This window comes from Homalodisca vitripennis, unplaced genomic scaffold, assembly GCF_021130785.1.
Source record: "Homalodisca vitripennis isolate AUS2020 unplaced genomic scaffold, UT_GWSS_2.1 ScUCBcl_914;HRSCAF=3862, whole genome shotgun sequence".
NCBI classification, from domain to species: Eukaryota; Metazoa; Arthropoda; class Insecta; order Hemiptera; family Cicadellidae; genus Homalodisca; species Homalodisca vitripennis.
In genome coordinates, this window is record NW_025777075.1 from 205,466 (window position 1) to 220,089 (window position 14,624).

Here is a 14,624-nt window from a genome sequence, read left to right on the forward strand (position 1 = left end):
CTGCAAGCAATGTTAATTAAGAACAACTCGAAATGTCCAAGTTACAAGTAGAACTATACGCCGACGCCTCCATGAAGGCACATTGAGCAGCAAAGACCTGCCAGAGTGTAATGTATTGAATTACAATAATAATTATTATACATATTATAAATTGTTACTGGCAAGTTAAAGCCACAGCCAAAGACCAAACTGTATGATCGTATGATGCTGTGACGTCATATGGGGTGATCAGTTTGAATAAATGCCATTGGCTGTTCTCATCACGCCACCAGATCATACCACCACTACCACTTCCAGTGTCCTGCCCTTGTCTCTCTCTCAGTTACCTTCCAACCTTAACCGAGCACAGTCGATGATGTAAACTAATTCAGTCTTTTATTCCGATTCCCCGTAACCCGTACACAACAATTGGCGACGAGGTATTAATGCGATCCCGCGAGTGCAATGCAACCTGTTCGATTGTGCGTAAATAATTTCTCCGAAAAATTATAGTGGGAGGAAGTGTGTCTGTAGTTTGGCGTCACGTGGACTCAAAATCGGTACATTTTGATGTTGGAAGACAAGGTCGTAAATTGGAACATTTCGTCTTTATTTAGTGAAACAGTAAAAATGGCGGGAATTATTGGCGGAATCGGTGACTTCGACAACAGTGCAGAAACTTGGAATTCGTATGTTGAACGATTTGAATTATTCGTTGACTGTAACAGTATTAGTGACGACAAAAAGGTTAGTACGTTTACTAACAGTCGTGGGTGTGAAAACGTACAGTTTGTTACGAGATTTATGTACGCCGGAAAAACCTTCAGTGAAAAAGTTCGATGAATTAGTGAAGTTAATTCAGGACCATTTGTACCCGAAGCCATCATTCATAGCTGAAAGGTATCAAGTTCAGCAAAAGGAATCAGCAGGAAGGAGAATCAGTCGCAGAGTACATCGCCAGCCTCAAGAAGTTGTCCTGCATACTGCGAGTTTGGCGCATCCCTCAACGACTATCTCAGAGACAGACTGCGTGAGGCGGCATCAGGAGTGAGTCGACCAAGCAGAGGCTGTTGGGAGAGACCACCCTAACCTTCGACCAGGCTGTGAAAATCGTCTGCTCAGTGGAAGCGGCGGAGAAGAATGCGGCGGCATTGACAGTGAACGGCGGCGGGCCGGGTCCAGCGGATGGCAGCGCATCACCACCCACATGTGAGAGTCGGCGGCAGCGGTGGCAGCGCGAGCTACAACGCAAGGCACAAAGTCAAGGTGCAGTGTACGTGTTGTGGGCAGTGTGGTCACTATAGGAAGCAGTGCCAAATTGTTTGGTGTTGTGTGTCACAAATGTGGTAAAAGAAATCACATATCTAAGGTATGTCGATCTACTGAAATTAGTAAGTTACCAGACAATCAGCTTTTCGAAAGTTAAGAAAGGTATATCTTATCAGTCTAATTTTCAAAACAAGAAAAACAAAGATTATAAGAAACATAATTTTGTAAATGATAGTTCAAAACTGTCAGATTCAAATAATTCTAAGAATTATGTTCAGAGTGATGAAAATCTTGAGAGTTATGTCGAGGACATACAGAATTTATTTAAAGTAAATGAAAATCATGGTGAAAAGAATTAGAGTTGACCCAATTAAGATTAAAGTCCTAGTGCAAGGTCGAGAAACCATATTTGAAGTTGATACTGGAGCTAGTGTCACAGTGTGTAGTGAGGATTTTTATGAAAATAATTTTAGTTCTTGTAAATTGTTTAGAACACGACCTAACTTTGAGTTCGTTCACTAATGAACCTATTATATCTGTGGGCAAAGTTAATGTTGATGTTTGCTATGAGAAAATACATAAATGCTTAAATTTGTATGTGATTAGAGGAGGTTCACATCCTTTAATGGGTCGTGATTGGCTTAAAGTACTGGGAGTTGACATTTCGTTTAAAAATAACTTGTGTGTTATAAACAAAACCTATAGATAACAAGGCTAATTCGAGACAATAACGTCCGAGCTAACTAATCAATTTCCAGAAGTGTTAACTGAGAAACTAGGTCAGTATACAGGCGAACCAGTAGAAACTAAATCTAAAAGAAAATGCTAGACCTAGGTATTTTAAGTCAAGACCGATACCATTCTCATTGAAAAGTAAGGTAGAAAAAGAACTGCAACGCTTAGTTGACGAACAAGTGTTAATTCCAAGTAAGCAGCTCGGAATGGGGAACGCCCATTTGTACCAGTATTAAAAAAGAACGGTGAAATTAGGCTATGTGGAGACTTTAAAGTTACTCTAAATCAGTATCTAGAAGTAGACAAGTACCCTATACCTAGAATAGAAGATTTATTTGCAAATTTACAGCATGGAGAACGTTTCTCTAAAATAGATCTTAGTCAAGCCTATATGCAATTAAAGTTAGACAGTGAGTCACAAAAATTATGTACAATTAGCACGCATAAGGGTATTTTCTCATATTGTAGAATGCCTTATGGAATCTCATCAGCCCCAGGCATATTTCAAAGAGTTATTGAACAATCTTTGCATAATTTAGAAGGCATATCAGTGTTCATGGATGATATTCTTATCACCGCACCTAATAACGAAACTCATGTAAGTAGGTTGCAAGAGGTTTGTAAACGCCTGAGTGAAAAAAGGAATTACCGTAAAGAAAGATAAAATGTACGTTCCTTTGTAGACAAAATCGAGTATCTTGGTTTTAGTATCGATAAAGATGGACTGCATACCTCTGAATCTAAAATTAAAGCTATAAATCAAGCACCTGTACCTAAATCTGTCACTCAAGTCAAAGCTTTTATTGGCTTGGTAAATTATTATGGAAAGTTTATCAATAATTTGTCAACAATCTTGAGTCCGTTGTACAACTTGTTAAAAAAGGACGTGCCATTTGATTTGATGAAAAATGTCTCAAATCATTTAGCCATGTCAAGGATGTTTTTGACTAAAGCACCAGTTTTGGCGCATTATGATTCAAAGTTGCCTGTAAAACTAGTAGTAGGACGCAAGCTCGACAGGGCTGGGCTGCGTACTTAGTATCATAACCCCTGAAGGCGTTGAGAAACCCTATTGCATACCACTCTCGTACTTTATCACCAGCAGAATGTCAATATTCACAAATAGATAAGGAAGCTTTAGCAGTAGTATATGGAGTAAGGAAATTTCATCAATATTTGTATGGCCGAAAATTCACATTGTGTACTGATCACAAACCTTTTAATTAGCATATTTGGACCGAAAAAGGGTTTTACCTGTTTTCGCAGCAAGCCGATTACAAAGATACGCATTATTTTTAAGTGGATACAATTTTGATGTACAGTATGTAAGGTCAGAAAAGCATGGTAACGCATACGCATTATCACGCTTACCATTAAGCACTAAACACGTTGTAAATAATAACAATGGACCAAGGTGGAAAGGTACCTATTTACACTGTATCGCTGAAAGTTCAGTACCTTTAACTTTTGAAGATGTAAAAAGCTGAAACCCAAAATGATCCTATTATAAAACAAATACATAACTAATGTGATGTACGATGGCCAAATTTTTTGTCAGGAGAGAATAAGGGAATTGTTACCTTATTTCCAAAGGAAGGACGAGCTAACAGTTGAGCATGGCATTGTTATGTGGGGATATAAAATTGTTGTTCCTAACAAGTTGCGTAGCTACGTATTAAATGGAGTTACACGCGATTCACTTGGGAATTGTAAAAATGAAGTCAGTAGCAAGATCCTATATTTGGTGGCCAAATATAGATGAAAACATTGAAAAAGCCTAGCGAACAATTGCTCTTCCTGTCTTATGGAACGTTCTAGTCCTAGTAAGAGTAATCTACATGTTTGGCAGTATCCATCTATGCCATGGGAAAAGATTGCATATTGATTACTTGGGTCCTTTCAAAGATAGACCTAATTGGTAGTAATTGATGCTTACACTAAGTGGTTGGAAGTATTTGAAGTAGGCTCTACTTCAGCTAAGCTAGCTATAGAAAAGTTAAGAGAACTATTTTCTAGATTTGGATTACCTGTCACTATCCATAGTGATAATGGACCACCATTTACCTCAGTTTGAATGTAAAAATTTCATGCAACTTAATGGTATAAGACATACATTTTCACCAGCTTATCTTCCTCAGTCTAATGGCCAGGCTGAGAACTCAGTTAAGTATGCTAAACGTAAAAATAAGATGGGCTTTTCAAGAAAATATTGATACTAAAGTAGCCTTGAATAGGATGTTATTTGATTACAGAAACTCCGTTCATAGTACTACTAACGAGACACCTGCCAAATTAATGTTCAATTAGACCACTTAAGATGCAGGCTAGATTTACTCAGACCTAATGTAGCCAGAACTGTGCAATTAAAACAGGACAAACAAAAAGAATATTTTGGCGGTAGAAAAACGAGAATTCTATTTCCTAATCAATCTGTATTAGTGAGAGATTATCGCTCTAAAGACAAATGGATAGAGGGCATTGTAATAAAACAGTTAAATAATGTGATGTATTCTGTTATGACAAAAACTGAGGTTTAATTTTGAGTAGACATATTGATCAGCTGATAGGACTACACAGTAGTATTGTTGACAGTGACAGTCAAATTCCACCCATCTCAGGACCGTACAGTTGCGGAGCGTGAGACAGGCGCTCAGTGTCCGCCAACTCCAAGCCCAGTCAGAATTAGTAACACTGACCTCACTAGATCAGCTGGTCTCTCCCCCTCCTCACCGCATCATACCTCTCCATGTCACATCACTACCCCTCATTCTAGACCACGTCTTTCTCTACCCTCAGCTGTTCCTTCTCCTGTCACTAGAACAGCTGATCATACAAACAGATACCCAACTCGTATTAGAAACCTGTAGAGAAATTAAACTTGTAAATAACTTACAGTACTTAAGGATGACATTTACTAATGATATGTGTTATTTATATTTAAATGTGTTTATTATATATTTATTATTACACTTGTATTGTTTAATTTATCTATGACTTGTGTGAATTCAATTTATTTTGGAATTTGGAAGGGAGGAAATGTAATGTATTGAATTGCAATTAATTATTATAATAATAATTATTATACATATTATAAATTGTTACTGGCAAGTTAAAGCCACAGCCAAAGACCAACTGTATGATCGTATGATGCTGTGACGTCATATGGGGTGATCAGTTTGAATAAATGCCATTGGCTGTTCTCATCACGCCACCAGATCATACCACCACTACCACTTCCAGTTTCCTGCCCTTGTCTCTCTCTCAGTTACCCTCCAACCTTAACCGAGCACAGTCGATGATGTAGACTAATTCAGTCTTTTATTCCGATTCCCCGTAACCCGTACACAACACAGAGGCCCACTTCTCACCAGAAGGCATCGAGTAATGAGATTACGGTTTGCTCAAAATCATGTCAATTGGACTGTGGAGGATTGGAAGGCAGTCCTCTTCACTGATGAAACAAGAGTCAGTCTGAGGTCTCCGGATGGACGAGAGCGTGTATGGAGAAGGCGTGGAGAACGTTTCGCTCAGGCCTGTTTCTCACCTCAGGTACCTTTTGGGGGTGGTTCTGTTATGTTTTGGGGAGGAATTAATTATGAGGCGTGTATAGAGTTAGTAACAATAGCTAGACCAGCTCTAAATGCTCCTAGATATGTAGAGACAATACTACAAGAACATGTTGTACCTTTTGCACCTTTCGTTGGCCCTCAGTTTGTGCTAATGCACGATAACGCCAGACCACACAGTGCCGCAGCAGTGACAGACTACTTAAGAGAGGTTGGTATCACTACTCTGGAGTGGCCACCAAGAAGTCCTGATTTAAACCCAATAGAGCATGTGTGGGACACTTTAAAAAAACGAACACGTGCTAGAAATCCACCTCCAGCAAACCTTGCAGAGATGGAACGTGCTGTAAAAGAGGAGTGGCAGGGAATACCTATTGGAGATATCCAGCACCTCATTGAAGGTACGCCTAGGAGGCTCCTGGCAGTGATTCAGGCAAGAGAGGGTAATACCCGTTACTAAATAAGGGGAAATTAACTTTCAACTAAAGTGGAATAATTATAATTTGTTAAATTACGTAAGTAGTTAAATGGATAAATTAATTCGTATTAAATTATAATTTTTTATTCATTAAATCTTGACATAACTAACCATACACAGATTTTATTGAGTTTTCCTTGTCTTTTTCTCTTAAATATATTTTTTTACAGCATGGTTAGAGATTTATTAATAACTTCGAAAATGAATTTAATAAGTGCTGCGATAATTTTGTCCAGGAGTGTATATATATATATATATATATATATATATATATATATATATATTGTATTGTATATATTTTGAGAGCATTAAACACATATGTTTCTTTGTAGGACAGGGGATGTTTAAAAACTAAATATAGTTATTCTTGAGGTTCCAGCTTCATTTCAGCCCTAATGATTAGTAAATACACATTAAAATCTGTTATCCATCTGTTGAGACCATAATAAACGTGTATTTCAAATTAACCATTAACCATTACATGCCATCATTTAATATAAAAACCATATAGTTCCTACAGGGGTTTGAACTCTATTGAACTGTTCGTCACTGATCAGATCAGATTTTTTATCTTTCTTATAGCGAAAAACTTAAGCGTGAAATTTCATCATTGTAGGAAATAAAAAAGTTTCTAAATAAAATACGATTCTAGGGGTTGCAACCCATTTTAACCCCAATGGATGTTTTAAATGTATCCTAAATTTCAATTTTCATCTTTTTACGTAGTTGATTAAAAGGTGAGTGAGTGAGGGCTTAGTCTTTTGTATATTAATATATAATAATGTAATATAGCATTCTAATTTTATACACGCATTAAATATACAAGATTCAAATGATGCTATTCAACCTACTTTTAATATAATAAGTATGGCAAATACATGCAATAAACTAGTTTTAAACCTACAGAATTAACACAAGTTATCACCGAAAATATCATGTAGCTATGTGGTTTAGTTATCACGTATAAGCTTTATATTGCCTAAAAGGTTCTAAAATACTTTTGTATTAATGAATTTTATCTTCATTTAATGTTAAGAATCATGCAACAGGTGCTAAACACAAGAAAATTTCCTTATAAAATACCAGTAAAGAGTTAAGAGTAAGAGTCTGCTATTTTGTTCTAAACAGTGGTAGCAGTGCATTTTCAATGCCGTGAAAGGCGCGGAAACCTTTCCGATAGTGACAAAAGAGTACGACAATCACCATTCTTCTGCCAGTCACTACAACATCCTCTTAACACTTGACAGCTTCCCCGTCTTTTCCTTTGTGTCAGCCTGTGGGAAGAATCGTGCTTTAGATATTTTTATGCTACGTACATATACTGTTTAATCTGAATTTCGAATCAAAAGATACATAGAATATAAAAACAATAAAGTAAGAGTACGGCATATCAACGTACTGATAAACCGATAAAAAGACTAAGAACCGGTTCTAAGGGAATTGCTAAGATGTGTAGATGTTTGGAGGACACAACAACAGGAGTTGTAACGAAGTCGGTGAATTAAACGACTGGTAGTCTAATTTGAGTAATAATGAAATAGGTTGAGAGACAAGTAGAGAACAATGTTTTGAAAAGAATATATAATGAGCGAGTTGGATAACATTGAGAGTATTTCAAGATCAGAGATTGTGTACTGTACTTACAAACGGAAAATAGGAGGTTGCAGGAAAGGATGGAAATAGGAAATAAATTATTAGGACAGAAATTCGCTGCTTACTTCTTACGAAACCATTCTTCTTTTTCTAAGAAAGGCACTCGTAGAAAGCATCAGCCTATAGACATAAATATGCCCTTTATTGTGAGATTTACACTATCAGAACACTTCTCATTTAACTTAACAACCACTCCTGCTCGTTGAGATTCACTCAGGTCTGAATTTTAGATTTAGCTGCGGAGTGTTCCTTCAAAAAAAGGTCTCCGCTTGTCAAATCGTCAGAGAATGATGCAAACGAAAATCGAGCCCAAAAATTACTGATTACACTCTGTTTACACCAGGCGGATATAAAAATAGAAAAACCAGTATGAATTAAATCCTATTATAAGTTTAATTTTACCAAAGAGCATTTAGATCTGAACATCTCAGTAATTAGTATAATTAAATGACCAATACCGATCTTACTCAATCACTATTTCATTGATCTAAGTAAAGTGCAAGAATCTTGTTAAAATTAGCGCCCTCACAGGACATACAAAAAGTCATAATAAAAAAACTGTATCTAAATAAAGATGAAAAATTAATATTACTATACATTTCACTAGCATAATGAGTTTAAAGAAGCTTAATTCGCAGGACAAGAATGAAATACAAGAATAATGAGTAAAGAACGAATTAAACATTTAAATAATGTGAGAAGTGGTATTTTTGAAATAATACATTAATGGTGAATCTTATGTTAGAATATAAATGCAAATAACATTAACATCCAAAACAAAAAGAATGAACAACACACCTTTAAGAAGGGCGCTGCAAATCTGTAATTGTCTTCAGCGGGAACGTGCAAGAAGAGCTGACGGTGATTGAGTGTGAAGTATTTTGACCGGAACCTAGTGGAAGACTACTGCTATAAACATACTGTGTTAGTTTCTTCCCATCTCTATAAATTAAAGTTACTTAAATAAACATACATTCGTTTCAAAAGCAAAGGAGAGACAAATCTTTCCATCTCTCTTTATATATGTTACGGTTTATATCTACATTACGGTTATTTAATTAGTCATATTTTAACTATTATGAGTGCATCATTAAAATCTAATACATTTATACTAAGATGAGGTTTAGAGATAAAATCAGTGAACTTAATTACATAACATCTTTTAAAAATTGATTTTCATTTTATTAAGCAGGAAAAGTCTAATAAATAAAAGTTTAAAAGAACATAATAAATTATATCTGTAATTGTTTCCTTGACAACTAAAAATCTCTCTTTAAAATTTAGTTATTTGAATTTAATTGTCCATTGTTTTAGTAATAACAAAACAGAACAAAACAACAATTTGGGAATATCACAAAGACAAAGAGTTACAAAGCACTTTAACTTGTCCAACTGTAACTTTATTATTAATAAAGAAATTACCTTAAGGTAATATCTAAGAAAAATACTTTGACCTCTTTTATCCAACATTTCAAAATGTAATCAGAACAGTCACTACCTTATTTATAGTCTGAGTTTATGGACTTCAATGATAAGATGAAAAATAATTTGTTCATTTAAATAATTTGAAGTTGGAGTTTACGATTTTCGTTCATACTTGAATGAATCAAAAGAAATTTACCTTTGAGTAATTACGATACGATTTCAGTACGAGAACGCTTGTGGAATTAATTATATCAAAGTCACGTTGTGATCCAGTTCATTACCCACCATTGATTCATTCACCTCGGATTTCTTATTGGGATCCGTGACGTAGCTAATATGAAATAATTAGTGAACATCAGTGAAAAGATATTATTGTTGTAAATAAGTTAATTCTAATGAAGTCCGTAATTCCATAGAATCTAAAGCCTATGATTGCGTTATTCTTCCCGTTGGAGATAAATAAATTTGATCGCGATATTAGCTCGTACTATATCTCATGTATAGTTAATAAAAAAACAGCACAATTACAATGTTATGGCTATTTTTTACTGTTGTTCAGAATACTCTTAGCAATGTACAACTCGTCCATTTCGTCTTAAGTTAGAAATGGAACTTGGATGTAACGGTGCCTGGTGTTCTATCACCTATACGATTGAGCGTTTGTTTAAAACTCTGATCCCAACATGAGGTCCCATATCCTCGGGTTAAAAGTGTTCATTGTTCTGATAAATTCGATTTAGAAGATCGGACTGGCAAAGTCTGAATTGCTGTAATCCAGTCTTTAGCTCCAGAATAACAAGCTGTAAAAATATATAATGCGAATTCCATTCATCCCCCCACTTAGTGCCACGTCTGAAATCTGAAACTAGCACAGATCGACTCCTAGGAACTGAGCCCTTGTCAATTTCAAAAACATTAATAGAAGATCGTCGACGAAGACGTTCATCAAGAACTCCTTACTCCTCCTAGTGTAATCTATATAATACGGTTTTCCCATTCGCTCTACAGGTGCACAATTCAGTATACTGTGATGTTTTGACACAATTGAAAATTACGACGGAGCAACCGCGTCTCTTTTAGTGCAGCATCTGGTTAATAAAACTGGCACAGATTGATTGCTAGGAATTGAGTCGTCGTCCATTTGGAAAGATTATTGATGACAATAGAAGCTTGGTGAAGAAGACGTTCACATCGAACTCTTTACTCCTCCTCTAGATGATCTAGATGATTTATGTATTCATTCTCATTGCCTCTAAATTTAGTTTACGACGAAGTTTTGGACGCGACCGGTAAGAACAACGGGGCATCCGATACTACTACACATAACGTAACTATGGTTTGAAGGATTGATTTAGTACGGATATTTAGCTAAGCTCCAGTTCACGTTCTGTTTAGTACACCGTCTGTCATCTGACTCTGGTAGAAATTGGCGACCTGCAGTATAATAAGTAGCCACCATCACAATCCAATCACGAATCGATATTCATGATTATCTAAACATAATGTGTTATTATAACTATTTTGATGAGCTTTTCGTATATGAAAGAATATAGTTGGTATAATGGATTCTTTATAGTGTTTTCCCAATAAATATTTGTTACAATTCTTATTACCAATTTTACAATGTTATTTTTAAAATCAAAATTATTTAAAATTTTGGGAGATTTTATAGATACACAGTTCAATAACCCGCAAGAGAAAATAGTTTTATTTAATTGTTTGTCCTTGAAGCTATTACCAAGACTGAAAGATCAATTTGACCAACTTAATTTTCTTAAAGAGTCCCAATTACTTTTTTGTACAAGTTTAGCAACCTATATAAAACTGATCTGTGTTTTATTCTGGTCTATGGAACCACTAATTCTGTCAAGCTTACAAAAGGGATGATAACAGCAAAAGACACGCATTATGACAGCCATAGCTAGCCACTGTCGTTGGGAAAGCGGAACACGTACAGTGATTTCAACTTTGGTAACGTCACTTTAGAAAGTAAGAAACTGCAATATGGATGAGGAAGGAGATGGCAACGCGAAATATCCAGGAAGTTTCGCGTTTTACATGAATTAGTTTCTTCTATATATTTTCGTTTATAGTATTACAAGTTTTTTATAACGTATAAACACCTTTGAATTTTTGTTTTTTCCAAATCAATAACTGTGTTGTTTATGGATCAACTATGTTAGTACGCCAAACAGGTTCCTGTATTGATGAGTGATACATAAGGCATTGATAAAAAGACAGTGGCTAAATATATTATTAGGACCAAAAATTCTAAATGTCGAGGCGAGAGATATAAAATAAACATATTTTTCTTTGTTTTGCCTTGTAAATGTTACGGGAAAAACTTTGGGTGGATTCTAACTTCATAAAACGTATAAAATTTCAGTAAAAAACTTTAGAAGCGTTATTCAATTTTGTTTATAAATCAAAACGGTTCAAACTGTTTGTTAACCTTTATTTGAAGCCTGAAAACAGATTCAATCTTGTGTTTGACACAGTACGCAGTACCCTCCTCCCCCCCATAGTCTAAATCCTTAGGCCAAAATAGGATATATGATTCCAAAGTATGGCAGTAAGACTTTAGGGGGATAGTCTTTTGCTAGCCTTTTGATAGGGTTTGAAAGGAAAGCACGCCAGACGTAACTCAGGCACATATGTTGTCATCATAATCCTCCTAGGTTAGACCTCGATCATCGTACATCCCCAGGAATTTATTAGATTCAGTTTCCTCTAAAAGGACATCATCCACGATTATACCAGGATGCCTTGTAAATTCCCGTGTTCTTAGGCAGAATCTGATAATATTTGGTTATAGTTGTAGGTTTCAAATTCATATCATTATCATACTGAATGTACGAAATCAGTTTCAAATAATGTCAATACTGAATCAGATCACCATGCTGGATCACTCAGTTGAGTATGCAAACGTAAGCTAGAGGCTGAAGAATAGACCCTTCGAGGAAAACTTTGAAATTTAAAATTTCATTATTTTCTAGAAAGCCTTAAAATCTTTTACTGAACAAATTTTTAAAACTTTCGCTGAATACTAGCATAATTTAAATTAGATGTTATTTTTGCTAGGATCGTCTTTTTTACATAGAAATGATCCAAGCTGTTTTCAGTAGATATGGGAAAAGTTGCAGATGAAATATATATGCATTGTGTGAGTGTCTTCAAAATGTGCCTGCAGCAACGTTTGAGTAACTAAACTGACGTCCTGTTAGTGTCATACGATTTTTTAAGTTCAGCCCTTGTATAACACGGGCCAACTGTTCTACATATACAGGCGCCAGAGTCATTGATGCAACCGGTCCACTAACATCAATTACATGGGATGGAGGCTCTGAAATTGACGAATTAATTGAGACCACAGAAGAAATAAAGATGAAAAAGGCAACTTGTAATTGGTCATTAATTCCCCATTAATTAATTTTAATTGAAATAAAAGTTCAAGTTATTTTTGCCGATTCATTACATTCTTAACAGTTTCATACAATGTTTAACCATTTTTCAAATGGTTTTTCAAGTCTTTAAAAGCTCAAATAAATTTTCTATAGATACTTCAAAATGCTCTGTAAAATTTTTAGAAATTTTCTTTTTGTGTTTGGACAAATATTGAGTGAAATTGTTAGTTTTTCCCAAGAAGAGAAAAATCCTTAAGTTAACCTGTTATTATTGTTAGGTTTTAAACCATGTAGTTTTAGTTCGTTTTAGATTCGTTTAGTGTCCTGTTTGTAAAAGGACACTAAACGAATAAATAGTATATAAAACCGTTATTAAAAGCCTTATACATGCCATTGACATTCTCAAATCGGTTCAAAACGTTCCAGGCTTTATTTTTCAATAATTTTTTTAAATATGAAATGTTTTGGAAATGGAGAGGTGTTTTACTCTTTAAAGAGGTTATTAGGTTTCTATTTTATATTTATGTACTACAATCTCCTGCGCAAGTAATTGGAGACAGCCGCATCCAAGACAGAGACCGTGACATTACAGATGTTTGTGATGATGTTGTCGATGGCAGTACTGTTGTTATAACAGTCACTCGTGTTGGGGAGTTGAAGGACCAATTTAGATTAAATGAGCTTTAAACCCACCACAGCGCTGGGTCGTGTGGTCAGTGGGATCCAACATGTTGATATCTAGACCGACAATTATAGTAAATTTCATGCCTTTTTCAAAACATCTAATTCTCCTTAACGATACAGTAATTTACTGACTATTTTGCAATTACGTATAAATTTACTAGCCAATTACATATTTTAACATTTATTTTGGTTTGTTCACTAACAAATCTTGAATTTTTTTGTAATATTATGATTTTTACATTTTATATCGTAAGAGTTTATATCTATTGGATGCAACATTGTAAAAAGTTTGTATTACTAACTCAAACCTCACTAATCATTTTTGAGGTAATAAACAAAACTTGAGCAATGTTCTAACTGAACCAATCTTTCCTGTCGTGTACTGCGCTCACTCATGTTATTTATATGAATTATTTTACGATTTAAATAATATGTTCTTTGTGTAAATCTCACATTTTGTATAATGTATAAACATATTGCATTAAAGTAATTTTTCCTCTGTAATGAACGGAAATTGAGCTGTTGGGCAACATTCACTCATGTGGTCAATTTGTTTAAGTAATAAATGAAATTGGAGCACTATTCTAGAGCCTTGTAATAACATTTATATTTTCAAGATTTAAAATATTTTTAAAGTGTAATGAATTAATAGAAACCCCACAGAATAGATTATCTTCAATTTGGTTGCTTCAGTTAATACTGTTTTCAACCTTTGTATAAATTTCAACTCGGTAACAACATCTTTACAGATATTCATAACATGAATTATTGAGTTTAGAATGAAAATTGTCTCACAATATTCGTAAACATTTAGAAGACAATTTTAAAAACTCTATCATTACCTTATTTTTATCAAATTGACTTAACATTTTTAGTATTTCATTTTACTCTCAATTTTACTCAACTTAACATACGTTTGATAGTTTTCTGTAATATACTTTTAATTTTTGTCGATATAAAACGCACAACTCCAACGATTCAAGCGCCAACATATTTTAGCACTGAATCTTCTTATAAATTAATAAATAATAAGAGACGCAATAATAAATAACAGTAGAGGGTAAGAAGTCAGTAGTAGCCGTAACACACAAATAGAATGTCTCATGGAACTCCTGGATAGAATCTTATGATCTTGTTCAGTGAATCTATAACCTCTAATTACATCATCCTTGTCGTTGAGCAGTTCATTCGAGCAAGGATGAGCTGGTACTTTTACCTCACTCGTAATAGAAAAAAGGAAGTACACTTTTAATTTGTTGGTAGTCTTGTTAGGGAAGACAACATTTTTGAACACAATTGTTCACACATCTGTAACGTTGGATTCTCTAAACATTAAAAGGAAATTCAAACATAACGTATTTAAAAGTGTGTCTGCGTTGTTTTATAGTTCAATTCATTAAGGTTTTTGAATTAGCATTGTATTAAATTAAT